The sequence below is a fragment of the Schistocerca piceifrons genome, chromosome 1 (assembly GCF_021461385.2).
Source record: "Schistocerca piceifrons isolate TAMUIC-IGC-003096 chromosome 1, iqSchPice1.1, whole genome shotgun sequence".
Taxonomy (NCBI): domain Eukaryota; kingdom Metazoa; phylum Arthropoda; class Insecta; order Orthoptera; family Acrididae; genus Schistocerca; species Schistocerca piceifrons.
The window spans coordinates 27,776,536-27,796,509 of NC_060138.1; positions in this window are offsets into that span (position 1 = coordinate 27,776,536).

The following is a 19,974-nucleotide window of genomic DNA, read 5'->3' on the forward strand; positions in this document are numbered from 1 at the left end:
AAAAACACCACACTTGGCGCCCGAACAGGGACTTGACTGAAATCACGAAAATCAGTCCTCTTGTGTTTGCTGCCAATATAGATGTTTCTAACGATACATTTAGTTTTCATGTGCACGCTATGCGCTTAAAAAATTGTGGAAGAAATTTCAAAGTGGAAAGACGAGCCGACGGCGGAAAACGGAGAAATTTTATATCCAGTTGTCGACTTTCGAGACATCAAACGTAAGTTAAGAAAAAATTTCATATGCAGTTGTGACTCTTCAGTAGTACAGTTGTCTTTCGAGCTACATTATCATTCTTCCTTTTATTTATATACGCACGTTTTAAAAAAATCTGCTTAAATTTTTTTTCGTATAAATTTAGTAGGATTTGCAACGTAGTGTCTAAATTCCATTGTTGAGTCTTGATTTCAATGTGTAAATATGGCGTCGTGTTATATGTAAAATGCTAGCGCTGTGTGCTAATTCAGTTGTTTAGTGTGCCCGTCTTCCATCTTGTCTTCTCCGCTTCAGTTCACAGTCGTTTGTTACGCGAGTGCAGCTCCCATACTTGACAGACAGCACTTGACCTGACGTCATATGCAAAGGACAGACGAACCGCGTTGCAGACCAGGTGTAGCTGACGTAATACTGTTGACAAACAGACACCACTAGATGGGGGAGGGTAGACAGAAATTAATCCCGACAGTAGGTGACAGCGACGATATGAACAGCACTCAATATTCGTTGCGCTCACGTGCAATTAGCATGCGAGTGGAGTGATATGATTGACACAGACCAAACAATTCAAACGATTCCCGCGGGTAGCAACCCAACTGTAGATACGAATGCAATGCTCCTTCATATCCAAAATTGGATGGAAAATAATGATACGGAAAAGGAACAATTGCGGTTAGAAAAGGAACGAAAAGCAAGAGAGAGAGCTGAACGAGAAGAGGAAAAGAAAAAAGAACTAATGCGAGCTTTTACCGATTTAAATAAACAATTGGAAGTGGTTGTTGTTGGGTTGTTTTTGGGGAAGGAGACCAGACAGCGAGGTCATCGGTCTCATCGGATTAGGGAAGGACGGGGAAGGAAGTCGGCCGTGCCCTTTGAAAGGAACCATCCCGGCATTTGCCTGGAGCGATTTAGGGAAATCACGGAAAACCTAAATCAGGATGGCCGGACGCGGGATTGAACCGTCGTCCTCCCGAATGCGATTTGAAGTGGTAAAAACAAATAACTACCGACTTGAAAACTGATCTGAATACCGAATTAGGCGAGGTCAAGTCGGAAATAAGTGGGCAAATCAAAGTAGTAAAAACTGAGATCCATAAACAGGTTGAGGCTGAGATCAAGCAGGTATCTAGTAAATTTGATGCAGCACTAGGAGCTGCCAAGGGTGAAATCAATGCCGCTGTAAAAGCATACCATAACGAAACTGTAGCATTAAAGGGAAATTGTGATACCATGTCAAAGGAGATCAGCGCCGTGAAACTGGTTTTCACTAATATGGGAAAGGAGATAGATAATTTGACGAAAGAAGTAGGATCACTTGACATAGAGGAGCAGATAAAATTACAGTAAAGGCTCACGCCGAAGCGTTATCCGACCACTACACAGAGTGGATGAAAACCAAAGACCGTCTGATAGAAAAAAGGTAAAGAGAGAACTGAAGGAAGTAGTAAGGGAAGTTTTTATGATCTTCTGGCGTAACCAGGAAAATCGGGAGACACCGTGTTGTCTGAGCTAGGACAGATAAGGCGAACTTTGGCACAAGACCTTCCTCAATGGAAGCAGCAGGTCATTGAAGAGGTGCAGACACTAAAGAACAAAGTGGAAAGTCCCTCACATCCGATGGGTAGCGAATGGAATCACTCCCCGTACCGAGATGACAATAGGCAAATTCATTACAGCACTCCACTTGATCACACGTCATACCACAGTCCGACAGACGCAGTGCGTAACCACACCGCAGTGAACAGCCCACCAACACTCATAACCCAAATGCAGGAAGAAAGTGTATTGCAACGTTTCACCCGCAAAAACGTGACATACACCCGATCGTATTTTTGCGAAACTTCTCTGGAGTATTTCCGAACAGTTGGACAGACAAGCAAAGAATACAGTTTGTAACGGGGTATATAACAGGAGATGCCGCCTTATAGGGAATAGAAACGACAGACAAGTGCAGGACCTATGATGAATTCGAGCGGATGTTTCTGAACAAATTTTGGAGTGATGGTGTTCAGCAGCGCTTAAGAAAAGTAGTGTTCAATGCCGAAACGTTCAATTCTAAACACGGCAGTCTCAGAAGATATTTCGAAAAATATTTAGCAAAAATTAAATTCTGGGACTCTCCAATTACAAATAAAGACGCGATCATGATTTTGAAAACTAAATTGCCCATCTCTATAAGGGAGAAATTAGTTAATGTTTCCGAGGATGACACCGAAGCATTTCTTTCCATGTTGGACTCACTGGATTTGATTCGCAAAGACGCGGTAGAACATGTTGGTAGCGCTCCGAATGGAGTGAGCAAACCAAACAGTGGAGGTTACGCCGTCAACAATGGCAATGGTAGAAGGGCGCGCGGTAGCGACGTTTATTACCAACCGCCCGGCGGCTACAGAAATCAACAGGTGTCGTACGGAAATGGACAGTTTCGACCGAAGAATAATAATAAACATCGGTGCAATCCAATGGATAGTACACAACGGCCCCAGTACGGAAACTCAACACACGATTATCCACAAAATCAGTACGGAAACAAGCCACCACAGTAAGGAAATTATCAGAGCGGACCAGCCTTTAGCAGGACGCGTGAGTGGACATCACATAAATGGCAAATTTTTCCGGTCACTCAAATTATTATGCAGGAAATCAAAAGTCGAAACGGCAAAAGACTACACAAGTCTATTATGTGCAAAGTGAATCGTACACGGGACAAGATCCTTGTCCACCACCCTTCGTGCCACAGTCGCAACACCAACACAAACCGTAGACGTTAAGGGCGGTGTCCGATAGGGAAAATCACCACAATCAGGGAAAGTAGAAACAGCATTTTTTAGCCTCCACAAGACACTAAAATCAGGTAGGCGTTGATTTCACTGACAACGTATGCGAACCTCCGTAAGAAAGCATTTGACAAAAAGGTAAATGAGGTTGCTGAATATAGAGAAGGTGAGAGAATCTTACTAAGGACTCATTTTAAACCATCGAAGCTACGAAAGAAAAATCGTAAGTGGCAGCGCGTCCATGAAGGCCCGTATGTTATTGTGAGGAAGCCGCACACAGGAAGTTACTTGCTAGCCGACCCCGTCACTGGAAGGATTAAAGGTCTGTTCCACCATAGTGACTTAAGAAAATTCCACAGTGGTAACACAAGAAATTTACAGGTGTTAGCAGTACGAGGCGATTACAAAGCATCATCAGAGAACAAGGTAAGCCGTCGACGTCGAATGATAACTCAAGAAAAATGACAAGCCAGCAGTTAGTACGTCTGGAGGTCATCATACAGTGCTGACCGTATGAGGAAAGTTTGTACCGATCTGTTAATTGAATATAGGTAAAGGAAAATGTCAAAGAGAGAGCTTAGTACTAGTCTTAAGTTACCTATATGATGCATTCTCGTGTGGTAATCAGCCCCGGATATGTATAAATCAAAGAGGAAGGAGTGATCAGTGCCCCCTTCTCTCAGGTTCTATAATGAAGGCTTTTTTTAGGGGGGGGGGACTAAAGTCTCTCTGAGGACAAGCTGTAGTCCTGTGTAAAATAAAGGGTCATAACTTTTCGTGACTAGAATCAAAGAATAACAGAGGACATCGTAATGAGAGCGACACATTACCTTAAAAAAAAGAGTAAATTATAATATACTAAAGAAAATGGGTAAGATCCGATGCTTAGAAGAAGTAATGTCTGTGGAAAACTTCATTAGAAACAGAGTGTTGAAGTCTATGGCAGATAAGTTATGTCGACGCAAATTCGAAGGTGCAGCAAGTAAAAGAAGGGGTAGCGATAACGCTATATTACAAGTTCCATGGAAATATTATACTTAAGAAATGCCACCCGCAAGACTAAATGTAGCGATTAATAACAGGAGTCCGCAATCCTTTAAAGAGTGATGCCGCAGGAAAACAGGTCAAACAAGCACATGCATAGTGGCATGTAAATGAATCTAAGTGAATGACACGCAAAAAGCAATTGCAGCAGCACAAGCGCTCGCGTATAAATGTTTCTGGTTTAGTATGATAATTTTCGTAATGTCCAGATTATTTAAATGCTGATTTTTGTGTTCCTTTATAAACTCTTATCCAAAATGCCGAGCCCTGATAATACTTCAAACATTCTATTCCAAAGACCAGCTCGTAGAGGTTTACTTGTACTGTCTGAGCGCAGCAACTCATATGAAAAGCGTGTAGGTTTGCGACGACATCACTTAAATTTTGCTTGTTGAAGCAAATTACAGTCAAGCCACTTGTTTGGCATGCAATTGAGTTTGTTGTCTTTGTAACGCGCCATTAGTTAGTCATCGCCCGTATATTTTTAAGCAAATAGTATTCCGCAAGGAAAAGGAGGCAGTCTCTCTGTCTGAAGGCTGTCCTCAATTCAATTAACACAGTAAACACAAGTTAATGGACACACAAAGGAAAAGAGTGATAAAAAGAGGCGTGTTCTCAAAGAGGAAGTCAATTAGTTTGTCTTTGAGATCATGGGCGTACCCAGCGAGGGGCAGATATTCGCAGTTTCTCACTAGTTTACTATTTTATTTAATAAGAAATGCTGCATGTTTTCTCGGGTTGCACAAGTGAATTCTTGTATTTAAAACTGTTTTATTTAATAATAAGAAGTGCTATATGTTGTCTCGAGTCCCCCCCCCCCCGTTCAGATCCTGCTGAGTACGCCCTTGTTTGAGATAATTAAAAAATGTAACAAGAATTTGACAGTAAAGAATAAATGAAACTGATAGCTTAGTTTATAATAGGAGATTGAAAAGTAGTCGTACGTGGAAGACGTAAATTTTAACTGGTAAGCAAGAGAGAGCCGTAAGAAAATGATCGACAGCAGTTCTGTACCGGGCGTGACCATTAGATTAAGAATATACATGTATATATAAGAAAACTATGTAAATATTATTAGTCAAGGTATGTTGTTCTCCTTCTGTGAAAGTTATTTTTGCAAAGAGAAAGTGAGATGAAGGACAACGTTTAGTTCACAAACGCCTATCAAAGTCAAAATGAAAAATTTGTTCGTCGAAAAGCGAGTCTGTGTCACGACTCTTTATACTACACCTTGTGTGTATGTTTTATTTTTAACTTGTGCAACGGTCAGTGAATAAGTATCGTTCGCCATACAGCCCTCGCAAGCCAGCAAAATAACTTCTTTTCACTTACCTGCGAGTCCTTTACGGACAGTTGACGAGTGGTACGACGAGATGACTTCGTGCAGGCTTCCTCGGTGAAGCAACAGCTGCAATCCTCAAACAACGTGCTTTAAACGCAGCACGTTATCGGCGGACAACACAACACACACCCCAATACAAGATTGCGCGCGATACTGACCCGTGTTGGTCTGTCAACATTGCCGCACAGCGGCGTATGACGAAATGATGGATATTTGAAACTTTAATGGCCGGATCCGCGTGGCTCACTCCGGCAGTAATTGAGACTTCGCACTACTTTGAAGGACATTGTTCTATATGTACATAGCAAACATCATGTTTTAGAAACTGAAAGAGAAAGCTTTGTATTAAGCAAGGAATAAAATGGTCACGACTAGAATAAATTTCGGTCACGGCCAGAACGAGGTTGATATTTGCCTTAACCGCTGTCATAAACAAGAGCAGAAATCAGTGCGAAATGAAACAAAGAAAGAAAGAAATGATCCTTACACATCCTGAACCTATTGTACTTAAACCGATAATTTTAAGCAATACGAATGCAGAGTATTCTCTATTTATGTTCCATATTCCATGAGTTGACGGAGAATGGCAAATTCCATTCAGTGAAGTGGCAGAAAAGGGACTCTCATCGTGAGCGATTCTTGACGAACAATTTGACGGGACAGTGTGATCCACGAACAAATGTACAATGTGTGTAAATTAAGAAAGACTATTACGATGAAATACACGAGACTATCGAACTGGTAGAGACATTTAAAATTTGGAAAACGTGTGATAGAATAATGAAAATGTCATGTCAATTTCAAAGTTTGTAAGAATTTTAGGATTATATAGGTACTTCTATGTGTATGTAATTTTTTTCTCTGCGATAATACCTGTCAACTCCACTTAATGCATATAGCTCTTTATTGTGAATAGTAATACTTTCCATGTTGATGTAAATGTTAAGAAACTCTGTGACGAAAACACCAGATGCAGATGAACTGCACGAAGACTGCACGAACTACACGAAGACAATTATTACTAATGGTCTTAACAATGAATATTTTCTCTAGTGTGGTAACTTTATGAAAAGTCAAGTGTATAGTACTATATGACTACTCAATTTCAGCAATAGACATGTATTAAAAGCCACTAATATTAGTATCTGTTTCGATAGCTTAAATAAACTTACATTCGATAATCTAACCATGCAGGCTCATAGATCGTCGCTGAGCAGCGACCGCCTGATATTTCAAAGAATATCTTACGTTCCACGGCGCAGAATACGAATTGTTAATAAATTGTATAGATAGCGGTACTTTGTGTTTCTTATTTTTTGACAGTTGAAGAATTGTAATCGTATTCTGTTACCACAGTCCTGATATACATTTTTAAAGACAGCGGACGCGTATATGGGGTGGTCCGCAATCACTAATTAGTTATTATAAAATATTATTATTGTGCAGTGCTATGAAAGAATTTATGTGTGCAGCTGAGATGAAATGTTGAAAATGTTAAAGGACTTTATTCAACAAAACAGCCAGCAAGATATAAAATTGAAATGTACGGAGCCTGTTGTTAGCAATACTGACTAAGGCAATTAAATTGGATATTGTGCTTTCAGATGCTGTAGTGCCTGCTTATTACTTAAAAGTATTTCCATGCTATCCATCTCCTATTAATGGCAACAGAAATAACAGTGTTTTTATAGTTTTCGTACAGCTACCAGGGGCCGACTGCATGTCGCAGAACGTCGTAGTTAAGGCAGACGCCGCATTGCCATTTACCTTGTTTGTGATTTAAATCCAATTTCTTTTAACGTGTGGTGTAGTATAGCAAAGAAAATTTCCAGCTCTGTTTGGTCCCTTCGGTTTCTCTGTTCGTAGTTGCTATGCCTCATATCCGGTCGTGGTCGAACATGATCACGACACAAATAAATTAAGTGGCAGTGCGAACTCCGTTCTTGATCTTGAGAACGCTATGCCTTCTGCAAACGATTTCAGGTGACATATAAACTATCACATACAGTACTGAAGTTTTTGAAAAGTCTTTGCTCTTCCCGCCAAGAAGTGGTGCAAAACTCACAACAGATTTCTGAATCTTCACAAGAGAATAATAATTTAATCAAAATATAATTTTTTTTGATAAGAAACACCACACACCGCACTTCACTGTTTCCCATTATAGCGTATTTTATTCTTTTTATTTTTGTTTTTAAATTCTCTAACCTCCTCTACTATCCATTTATTGGATCTGCCATACAATACTTCGACCCATGAACGCCGGTTTTATTTTTTCTTAAGACAACGTCTTCTGAATATGCTTCGCACACAACTCCAATTGGAGAATTATTTTACTTCCTGAATATTTTAACCGAGATTATATCGTCATAATTAAGCCATACAGTATGGTAGCATGCCCTAGGATAAAGCAACAGCTAACGTTTCCTCTCGCTTGCAGCCGTTCGCAGTTCCAACATAGTAAGCCCTTGCTGGACAATGTTCTCGTCTTTGTTTTCGGCCTCTTTCCTCCACAGTTGCGGATATACACGTTGTATACGTTAATTACTGTCTTTTGCAACCGCAGTGAAAGTTTTATTAAGACCAGAAGCGTTTTGCTTTATTCTAAAACATCATCAATGGCCACTGTAACAATATGATTTTTTCTCTTAGAATGTTTTTTCCTTTGATCACGCACAGTTCGGGTGCTTTACTTGCTACTATAAACAGTTTTTATTCTTTTCGTTAGTCGCGGTTTTTTATTGTTTACTTCATCCGTCTTTTTCTTCCACGTATGTCGGGCTCTTGCACACAATACTTTCATTGCACTAAATATATTCACGTGTCTGTGTTGAGAAGTATCACTGTCCTCTTGCCATTTCGTGTGTTATGTTTTGATATTGCGAGATGCCTTCATATTTTGTTTGTTTTTAAAGTGGGGGTGATTACCTTTGTGTGTGTGTGTGTGTGTGTGTGTGTGTGTGTGTGTGTGTGTGTGTGTGTGTGTGTGTGTTTGTTTGTGTGTGTATGTATGTGTGAAAGGAGGTAATGTGTGCTAGCTAATGTGTGTGCAAACTATTGCTTTACAGAGGTGGATGACTGCTCAATTCGTGATATCATTTTGTGGTGTCTAGAGTGGCTGTACTTTCTCAACAATATGTTTTATTAGTTTAAGTAGCCTGTGGTTGCTGATGTTTATCTGGTCATTGATTACGTGTTTCTTCTCCTTTAATGTTTTTTTGAATTCGAAAGTATTCTTTTACGTTTATGTGATGTTTCTTGTTGCTGAATATGACTGTCTTCACGACCTTTTGTATTGTGGTTTGGTGATAGTTTTCTTGCCAGAGGTGTTCCGCAAACCACACGCTATTTAAACTGTTAAAACATGTTGTTGAAAAAGAATATGGACACCACAAAATAATACTACAATTTGGGCAATATCCCCACCACTGTACTGTAGTAAAGCAATAACTTGCACACACAGTAGCTAGGACATGTGAGCTCAAATGTACAAACTCTCACGCACTCTGTCTCTCTCTCTCTTATCGGAAAATATAACCACTCCCAGTTCGACAGTAGACGATCTCACGACTACTAAACCAAATAAAAGACGAACGTACCCCGCAACAGCAAAACAAAACAGACTAAATGGCAAGAGGACAGTAATACTGCTCAACACAGACACGGTGAAAGTGCTGTGTGCAAAAACCCAACATATACAAGTGGAAGAAAAAGAAGAATGTAATAAACAAAAAAAAAACCATGAGTTACGAAAAGAATAAAAATTGTTCATAGTACTAAATAAAGCATGCGAACTGTACATGATCGTAGCAAACAAAACTGTAAGAGAAAAGATCATATTTTTACAGTAATCACTGAAGATACTTTAGAATAATGCGAGACGCATCTGGTCTTACTAAGACAGTCGCAAAAGACTTTCGTTACAGTCGCAAAAGACAGCACTTAAGCTGTACAACTTGGATAATGTAACACGGCCAGATCAATAATCATCTGGACTGTTGTCCCTGCAACTACTGAAATGGCTGCTGCCCCACCTCAGGAACCATATGTCTACCTGCCCTGTCCACAGGTACGACCCCAATTGTGGTTGCTCCTAGTGTATGGCTATCTGTATCGCTGAAGCACGCAAGCTACCCCACCTAAGCAATGCCCACAGTTTGTAAGATGAAGTTATAAAGCACTGAAAAATATAACGTGCGTACAAGAGGCATATAACAAGGACTCTGCACTTCGTTGTCAACTGCGTTCTCTCCTTAAGGCACCAGACAATATAATCGATGGCAAGCTAGAACAGCTCAGAAGTTGACAGTATAGGTAAAGCACTGGGAAATCTTTCATAATGATAAACAACGGCTTGTTTTAGGAGCACTGTCGTCAACAATATGCATTTACATATGTCCATGGTTTGGTCATTTTTACCATCTGCTCATCCTGCCCATATCATACAACACAATTTGATCGTTTTCAATAGAAATCCGAATACTTCACCACATCACCTCATTAACTCTTAATATGCGAGCTGTATTCGAAAAAAGACCGAAAGTTTGAAATATCGCGTCAGCCAGTACAAGGCTGCGACTACTGAACTTATCTAGCTTCAGGTATAGACAACTGACTGCCATTATCATTGTTTCGCGAGGACTGTTAGTTGCCGAGATGTCTACAGTCTGAGCCCACATCTCGTGGTCGTGCGGTAGCGTTCTCGCTTCCCACGCCCGGGTTCCCGGGTTCGATTCCCGGCGGGGTCAGGGATTTTCTCTGCCTCGTGATGGCTGGGTGTTGTGTGATGTCCTTAGGTTAGTTAGGTTTAAGTAGTTCGAAGTTCTAGGGGACTGATGACCTAAGATGTTAAGTCCCATAGTGCTCAGAGCCTCTACAGTCTGAAGTGGGCTGCTTATCTGATTAGTGACAAAGCGAATATCTAAGAGCTTGCATTACAACATGTGTATGCTGTGAAATTTAGCTACAAACTGACAAAACTGTTATGGCTATGATTCCTAAACGAAGGGGCAGTCGTTGCAGTGGTGTGGGCAAACGCTCTCCTTGTAATAAATAAATAAATAAAAACAAAAAACTCATGAGACGGTCAACGATCAGGGTGATTTTGGTTCCGGTTTCTTTTTTCATTGGTGTTCATGTGTCTATCAGGAATTTGTACCACCTGGTCAGACGGGAACGAGGTAAGTCTACGAGAAAATTTTAGCGTGCTCCAGGAATGCTGTTCGCAGAAACACGTCTGAACAGTGGAAAAAGATGGGTTTAGCATCATGAAAAGCCGCCGGCTGGTGCGGCTCCTTGTCCACAGCTATCTAGCGAAACGTCAGACCCTCCTTGTGTCCCAACCATCTTATTCACCGGACCCAGCTAGAGTAGACCTTTTTCTGTTTTCCAAATTTGAAACCACGTTGAAAGAACATTGTTACCAAACCATAGAGGCGATTCAAGCTCACTTTTGCTTTACAATTTTCTTAGTGATTCAGCTGTCTACCTCCCTCCTCCTCTCACCTTTTTATGATCCCTCTATTGCGTCCTGTTATCATAGCTCGATCACCAACAGATCATGCAAGCAACTGAGAAAAAAGCGAAACTTCTCGCAGTTGCCTTGGGATGTATATCGCTATACACTTTAGCCGAGCGGTCTAAGGCGCTGCAGTCATGAACTGTCCGGCTGGTCCCGGTGGAGGTTCGAGTCCTCCCTCGGGCAAGGGTGTGTGTGTTTGTCCTTAGGGTAATTTACGTTAAGTAGTGTGTAAGCTTAGGGACTGATGACCTTAGCAGTTAAGTCCCATAACATTCCACACACATTTGGACATTTTTTTCGCTATACATTGGTGAGCCAGTCGATTAAGACACTGCCCACTACGGCACTGAATGGCATCCAGGAATCTGTGAGCTGTGTAGTTTTGTAAAATAAATATTGATAGTTGTACAAAGACTTTAGGCCCACTCTGTATATTTACTGCAAACGCTCTAGTAAACTGCAGAACGTCGGTAAAGAATATGTCCTGCAAGAGGCTATTACGACTAATTTCAGAGAATTGCTGCAGCTTCAGAAGTCCTTGCTGTAACAGAATTCGAACAACTTCATAAACGCGTTCGTATGCTCATAGCTGTTCAGTGCACCTCATGTGATTAGATAGACAGGAAACTTAAATGGGAGCTTTCAGGGGAAATGTGATATTTTTCTCACGAAACACAGTTGAATAAGTAAAGCGCATTGATGTCAGAATTTTAAACGTACTAGGCAAATTAGAAAATCCGAAAAGGGATGTGTAGCGGCTCAGTTTAGGTATGGTGGAGATAAGTGAAGTGAAATGGGACGCCGATAAGGATTTATGGTCAGATAAATGCAGGGTAGTACCAGCTACAACGGGAATGGAGTCCGGTATGAAGGTTGGAGAGAGAGTGAGATACTGTAAACAGTTGAGTAACAGAGTTGTTCTAATCTGAATCGGTAGTAAACCGGCGCCGACAGAGAAAGTGTGTGATGATATTGAACGGGTATTTCAGTACGTATGGGGAGATGATAATCTAATAATCATTGGGGTTGGAACGCAGTATTAGAGGAAGGAATAGAAGAAAGAGTTACGGGAGTATATGGGCTTGGTAGTATGAACGAGACAGTAGAAAGAGTAATTGAGTTCTGCAATAAATTTCAGATAGTAAGAGCTGATACTGTATTGAAAAATCACAAGAGGGGGATGTATACTTGGAAAAGGCCCAGAGACACGGGAAAATTCCAGCTGGATTACATCATGGTAACACAGAGTCTGCGAAAAGAAATATAGGATTGTAAGATGTACCCAGAAGCAGCTATAGACTCGAATCACAGTTTAGTAATGATGAAAAGTAGATTGATGTTTAAGAGAATCGTCCGGAAAAAACAATGTAGAAAAATTTTGGATACTATCGTACAGAGGAATGACGACATGCCACTGTTCTCTAAGGCTGTAGCTACTACGGTAATGGCTACCGCAGTAGGTATCCCAGTTAACGAGGAATGCAAATCTCTATAAACGGCAGTCAAAAGTTGGATTGACATACCTAAGTACTAGGAAGATCACTGTGAAGAAGTCTTGCATAACACAAGAAGTCAGTTAATCGACGGAAGAAGGAACTGCAAGGAAAGATGCAGCAATGTAGACAGAGGTCGTGGGATACTTCCTAATGTAGTGTCGGACATCCTTTTGTCCGTTTTAGTGCATCAGCTCGACCTAAGATGGATTCAGCAAGAGCTGGAAGTCCCCTGCAGAAATATTGAGACATGCATAACTGCGAAAGTGTTGCCGCGCCGCGCAGGATTTAGTGCACAAACTGGCCTCTCGATTATGTCCCACAAATGTTTGATGGGATTCATGTCAGGCGATCTTGGTGGACAAGTTATTCGCTCAAAATTGTCCACAAACGATCGCAAACAATTGTGGGCCGGTGATATGGTGCATTTTCATGAATGGCTGAAAATGGTCTGCAAGTAGCAGAACATAACCACTTCCAGTCAATGATCGGTTCAATTGGACCGTAGGACCCAGTCCATTCCATGTAATCGCAGCACTCACTATTATGTAAACACCACCAACTTGCACGGTGCCTTTTTGACATCTTGGGTCCATGGCTTCGTGGGGTCTGCACCAAACTCGTACACTACCATCAGCTCTTACCAACTGAAATCGGGACTCATCTGACCAGGCCACGGTTTTCCAGTCTTCCAGTCTTCTGGAGTCCAACCGATGTGGTCACGAGCCCAGGAGAGACACGCTGTCGTGCTGTTAACAAAGGCACCCGCGTCTATTGTCTGCTGCCGTAGCCCAGTAATGCCACATGTCGCCGGACTGTCCTAACGGATGTGTTCGTCGGACGTCCAACATTGATTTCTGCGGTTACTTCACGCAGCGTCGCTTGTCTGTTAGCACTGACAACTATACGCAAACGGTGCTGGTCTCTGTCGTTAAGCGAAGGCCACTGCGTTGATCGTGGTGAGATGTAATGGCTGAAATCTGATGCTTTCGGCACCACTATTGACACTGTGGATCTCGGAATACTGAACTCCCTAACGATTTTCGAAACTGGATGTCCCATGTGTTTAGCGTCAACAATCATTCCGCGTTCAAAGTCTGTTAGCTCCTGTCATGCGACCGTACTCATGAAGGACACATTTTCACATTAATAGCCTGAGTACAAACGGCATCTCCGCCACTGCCCTTTAATACCTCGTGTACGCCATACTACCGCCATCTGTAAACTCGCACATCGCTATCCCGTGACTTTTGTTACTTCGGTATAAGGCACACAGGAACGAAACAAATAGGAATCGCAGATTAGCCAAGGCGAAATAGCTGCAGAAAAAATGTGAAGAAATCGAAAAGAAATAATCGGCGGAAGGAATGACTCAATACACAGAAAAGGTAAAATAATCTTCCGTGAAATTAATAGCTATGGCGTCAACATTAAGAGTGCATTGTTAAATGCAGACGGCAGAGCGGACAGGTGTATAATGTACACTGAACGCCTCTATGTGGGGCAAGAATTAGGTGACGACGTGATAGAAGAAGAAAGGAAAGTCGATGTGGAAGACAGCGATGAGGAAGACAGAGTATCCAATAGTACAGTAATAAATTAGCAGAACTTTGGAGGGCTTGCTATCAAATAAGACGGAAGTAACAGATAAGATGCCTCCGGAATCTCTAAAACAATTGGGGTAAGAGGCAGAGAAACGACTATGCACTTCGGTTTATAGAATCTGTATGACTGGCAACATAGCATTCGACTTTCTGAAAAAAAGAATGCATACAATCCAGAAGAAAGCAGCGGGAGATAAGTGCGAGAACCGCCGCACAATCAGCTAAAGCTAATGCATCGAAGCTTGTGAGAAGAGTAATAAAAGGAAGACCGAATAAGAAAATTGATAACCTATTAGATGACAACAACCATTTTCTTAGGAATGGTGAAAACACCAGAATAGCCGTACTGACACAGTACTTGACAATGGGAGCAGTACTAAGGAAAAATTGAAATATGTTAATTGGATTTGTAGACGTAGAAAAAGCGGAGCACAATCTCGGATTGTTTTGAGGAATGGGAACGAAGTCGGCAGTGCCCTTTCAATGCTACCACCCCGGCATTTCTCCAGAGTGATTTAAGGAAATCACAGAAAACCTAGATCCGGATGGCCAGACAGGGATATGAAGCGTCGTCCACTGGAATGCGAGTCCAGTTTGCTGATCACTGCGCCACGTCGCTCGGTGCTAGAACTAAGAGGCAACAATAATAACGCAAGCCCAAGAACAGAATGGTCTCGTTGAAAATGGTGTAAGACAGGGATGCAGTCTTTTGCACCTACTCTTCAGTCTATCCATCGTCTGATGAAATAAAGATCCAAGAGTGGAATTAACGTGAAGTGATATCAATGATAAGATTTGTTGATCATATTGTTATCCTTAGTCAAACTGAAAAACTGCAGGATCTGTTGAACGGAATGACCATCCTAAGCAGTACAGAATAGGGATAGAGAGTGGACCGAAGGAAGACGGAATTAATGAAGAGTGGCGGAAATGAGATTAGCGATAAGGTTAACATAAAAATTGGTGACCATGAAATAGAGGAAAAATAGTTCAAATGGCTCTGAGCACTATGGGACTTAACATCTATGGCCATCAGTCCCCTAGAACTTAGAATTACTTAAACCTAACTAACCTAAGGACATCACACACATCCATGCCCGAAGCAGGATTCGAACCTGCTACCATAGCAGTCGCTCGGTTCCGTACTGAGCGCCTAGAACCGCGAGACCACCGCGGCCGGCAAATAGAGGAAGTGAAGGCATTCTGCTACCTTGGAAGTAAAATTACACATAACGGACGACGCAAGGAGGGCATGGACAACAGACCAGCACAGGCAAGGGGACTGGTTAAAAGAATACTACTGCCATCCAACATTGGCCTTAATTTGAGGAATAAATTTCTGAGAATTTGGAGCGCACTACTGTATGATTGTGAATAAAGGGCTGTGGAAATACTGGGACGGAGGAGAATCAAAGCTTTTGTGCTATAGAAGAAGAATGAGGAAGTTCCCGCCGTATCAGCGAAGAAAGGAACGTGTGGAAAACAGATGATGACGGTACAGGATGATAGGACATGTGTTAGTGTCATGAGAGAATAACATTCATGATAGCAGAGGGAGTTTTACTGGCTAAAAACTGCAGGGGAAGCAGAGGTTAGAATACATGCAACAAATCATTTAGGACGTGGGGTGCAGGTACTACTCTGAAACTGAGATGAAGAGGTTGGCACAGGAGCACAAGAGAGAAGTTCGTGGCGGGTCGCATGAAACTAGTCACAAGACTCATGACTAAACAGAGCCTATGCAATGATTCAAATACTTCCGTAGTATTTTTTGTGGGGATCATGAGAACAGGATGATTACTTAGACACACAGACACTTTTTCTCTTGATCCATAGATAAATGAAATGGGACAGAGTTCCCCTGATAATGGTACGTAGTAACCTCCGTCATAGACGATAGTGTTGCTTATGCAGGATATGTCGATTTGACGTTCAAAAATGTTCAAATGTGTGTGAAATCTTATGGGTCTCAACTGCTAAGGTAATAGTAATAATAACAATAATGTCGTGTGACTAAGGCCTCCCGTCGGGTAGACCGCTCGCCTGGTGCAGGTCTTTCGATTTGACGCCACTTCGGCGACTTGCGCGTCGATGGGGATAAAACGATGATAATTAGGACAACACAACACCCAGTCCCTGAGCGGAGAAAATCTCCGACCCAGCCGGGAATCGAACCCGGGCCCTTAGGATTGACATTCTGTCGCGCTGACCGCTTTTTTTTTAAGAAATTTTTAATGAACAAACTAAAAGTACATGTATATTCACTATGCAAGAGTTGTTTGGTCGATGCATGAGAACGTGGATAAGGGTGTTGCATCATGTGACAGGTAGGCATGGCACACCTCAACTTTGAGGGGGGTCAAGGAAGACGCTGCGGAGATAACCGGCAAAAGTTTGTCGGTAACATGGTTTTCGGGTGAGGGTGCTATGTGCGGTCACAACTTTGTACCAGAAGTCAAGGACTGTATGCGGACCACTCTGAAAGAGGTATTCTAAAGCCTGTCCTCGAAACCAGATTAGGGTGTGGTGCTTAGGAAGAGGGTAGTGAAATGTCTGGAGCAACAACAGGAAATCCGGGGTTACCGTCGTTGGCGGGGCACGGAGGTAAAAGCCCACGATTCGTTGGATGAGGAGCCATACGTTTTGTTTCAGGGGGAACGTAAGACGGTGTTCGTCGGTGTCTTCGAGCTGACAGTCAGGGCAGAGTGGGGAGGTGGCAAGTCCTATGCGATAAAGTCGACTATTAGTTGGGAATTGTCCATAGACTAAAACATACCAGAGTGCAGACACAGACGACGGTAAAAAGGGTGCATGCACACACACCCAAACCGTTCGCCAGTTAATGTCAGGATGCTGTAGCACCATGGGGTCGCAAGGGTTGGACAGCATAAACAAACGATAATAATCTTTTGTACGGGGAGGACGGGTGACTGGAAGATCGGCCCGAACGTAGCTGAGTTCTGTGAAACAGTTGGCGACGTGGTATAATAATGGAGAAATAGGCGCCACATTGATTGGTGGATCGAGAGAAGCTGGTCTGAGGATATCTAAGAGACTGCGTGTTAAGGACGGGACCGGCCCCTGCCAGTGCCGCAACAGAGTGTGGACAAAGAGTGCAGAAGAGCGTGCCCGCACGTTGACGAGTCCGAGGCCACCTTTTGCAAGAGGCAGTGTTAGAGTGTTGTAGCGGACTTTGAAAAGAGCCCCTGCTGACACGAAATATCCAAAAGCTGATTGGATGCGGCGGCCAAGGAGTAACGGCATTGGGAGGATCTGGGCGACGTGTACCAGTTTAGGGGCGACATACACGATTCCAGCTCGTTACTTTTTGAATATTTCCTTACCAACAAACCGTATTCTGTTTTTTCCCTCGCTTTCACTGTCCTCCGTCTTCCTCAGTCCATGTAGTCTTCTCCAGCTAGTCAGAACTTACAGATATCCTCTCTGATTCCGCCAATCCACCGCAGTCGTGGTCTTGCCCTCGGTCTGTTGTCCCTGATGTATTCTTCCGCTACCTGCCTGGTGATCCGGCCGTCTCGCCGCATTACGTCCCCGTGCCACTTCAATCTCCCCTCTCCAACTTATACAACTTCTACAGTTCGCGGTTTTCCCTTCTTCTCGAGTCGTCCCCACCCTTCACTCGCCCAGAATTCTGTCTCAGAACACTATTCTCAAATATATAGTCCAGGCCTCTGCTCCATATAGGACGATGTGTTGTATCACAGTCCTGTAGACCCCAATATTTCTGGATTTTGATAGTCATCGTTCCCTCTGCTCACAGCGAGGTAATTGACCTTATCCATAGTCATCTTCAGGCTTGCTCTCGTTGCGTCTTCAATTAACGCTCTTGCCATCTGGAACATATCTTGTTCACTCTGTGCTATTACAACTACATCATCCGCATAAGCCAAAGTGCTGATCTTTCTGCCCAGCAGTATTCCCGTTCCCTGGCTTGCAACCTTTCTGAATGCTCTTTCCAGAACCAGAGTAAACAAAAGGGGGGGAAAGACAGTCGACAGTCTTCACCTTGAATTTCTCTGACGTCTTTCCATTCGCTTTCACGACCCATGTTGTCTCTTGCATACACACTCGTGTTAGTTTTACTAGCTGTTTAGAAACCTACGCCCACCAGTTCTTGCCGTATTGCTTGCCTGTTCACACTATCATGCGCTTTTTGGAAGTCCACAAAAAAAGATTGCACGTTTCTTTGAAATTCCCAGCTCTTTGATAGCATTTGCCTTATTATATGTATTTCTTTGAACACACATTATAATAAACATATTGTGGTATTTCAATCTATTGCGCATAAAGAACTTCACACAGCTGATCATTAAATAATATTGGCGGTGAAACAATACAACATCGACCCGCCGTAGTCTAAATGTGCACTAAAAGAGACAATGAGACAGCAGACTTATACCGTGTAGGTTACTGAGTTTCTGGTAACAAAGTCAACATCAACCAGTTTCAGTTATGAGACATACTTTAAAATTTATTATTAACTACGTAAAGTATATCATCTCAATGAGTCCTGTCAGTAATAACATAGCAGTAAGGGACACTTGCATGACTTTGGAGATTTTATGTATTAAAGCTTAAACAGTAAGTTACAAAACTATTTAAACAACGCCGCCCTCAACTGCTGTATATAGACCCTGGTAACTAATTTAAAAGAATATAAATTCCGAGAAAAATAAACACACTTTGTTTAAAAAACATAACATTTGCAAGTGGTACAAATCAGGAATCCGGTTTCGTAATTGGTACTGCATGAATCGTACCACCTTTATACACTACATCCCTGAGATTAGAGATATGTGCTACTTTATGTTTAACGAAATGTTGCGTATTTTAGTTGTTACCTCACTATTTGCGAACATTCCAATACGATTTATTCACTTCTTTCTCCACCCATGGCAACTTTTCATGAATCCACATTATGCAATTCATTCTCTGATCATTTTTTATATCCGATCTTTTTCGCACAACGCGCAATACCATTCCTTTGTTTTACGAATGAGTTTCTGTGGTGAATTCGCCGCAGAGGCTCCAAAACACTTCCTGTAGTTCCAGATTTCCCCTCCTTTGCTTCGGTTATCTTTTATTTCTGCGAGGACCACTCGTCAACCGAAAGGATCCATGGCCATGCCCTGACGTTTTGTTTGGAGGTTCCAGCATTTCCGAAGGACTCGCTAATATTTCTTGGATGAACTCCTTCAGTCTACTTTTTGCCCGTATGAATTCTTGTAATTTGAAATTATGGTGCGGTCTGTTTCGTTCTGTAATTTCGAACGCTAGCTTTCTGAAGTCCGAAGTGCTTCAACGGTAAGAATTCGCTGTTACAATTCGTTTTCAAGTTCGCTGTAAAAGACTTTACAGCGGCCAAATATTTTTATACCTGCGTTTGCATTTTTCTTTTTCTTTTCCGCATGTACCTTAATTGATAGCTGAGACACGTTGTATACGGATGCACATTTATTTAATCCGTCATATCCTTTTAGATTTAATGTTGAATTTAAACGCAGTTCGTCTGAGTTCCACTTCCTATAACGCCTTTCTGTTGTCGTACTGTGATACAAAATAATTATTTAATTAATAACTTACCACTTAATTTCTAATCGTTATGTTGCACTAATAACGCTAAAATTGCTTATTAAAGTTCACTATACGGCCAACTTTCTTAAATTCTACCGGTTCAATATCATAAACGTCGCCATTTCTTCTTTGTAAATTCTCTACAGAAAAACCACAACGAATACAGATTCTTCACCGTCTGAAAACTAAGGTTATTTGATGTATGTTCATCCATAAATAAAATATTATGTTGTTACTTACGTTTGTAAGAGTAGTTCTCTTGCCACGAAAAGTTAGATTAAAACTACAAAACAATCGTCGCTGCCCCCAGATGACCCGTTTCTCAACAGACAGAGCTCGTAGCTGACGATGTGGCTCCGAGAAGCATGTAGCTGACGCT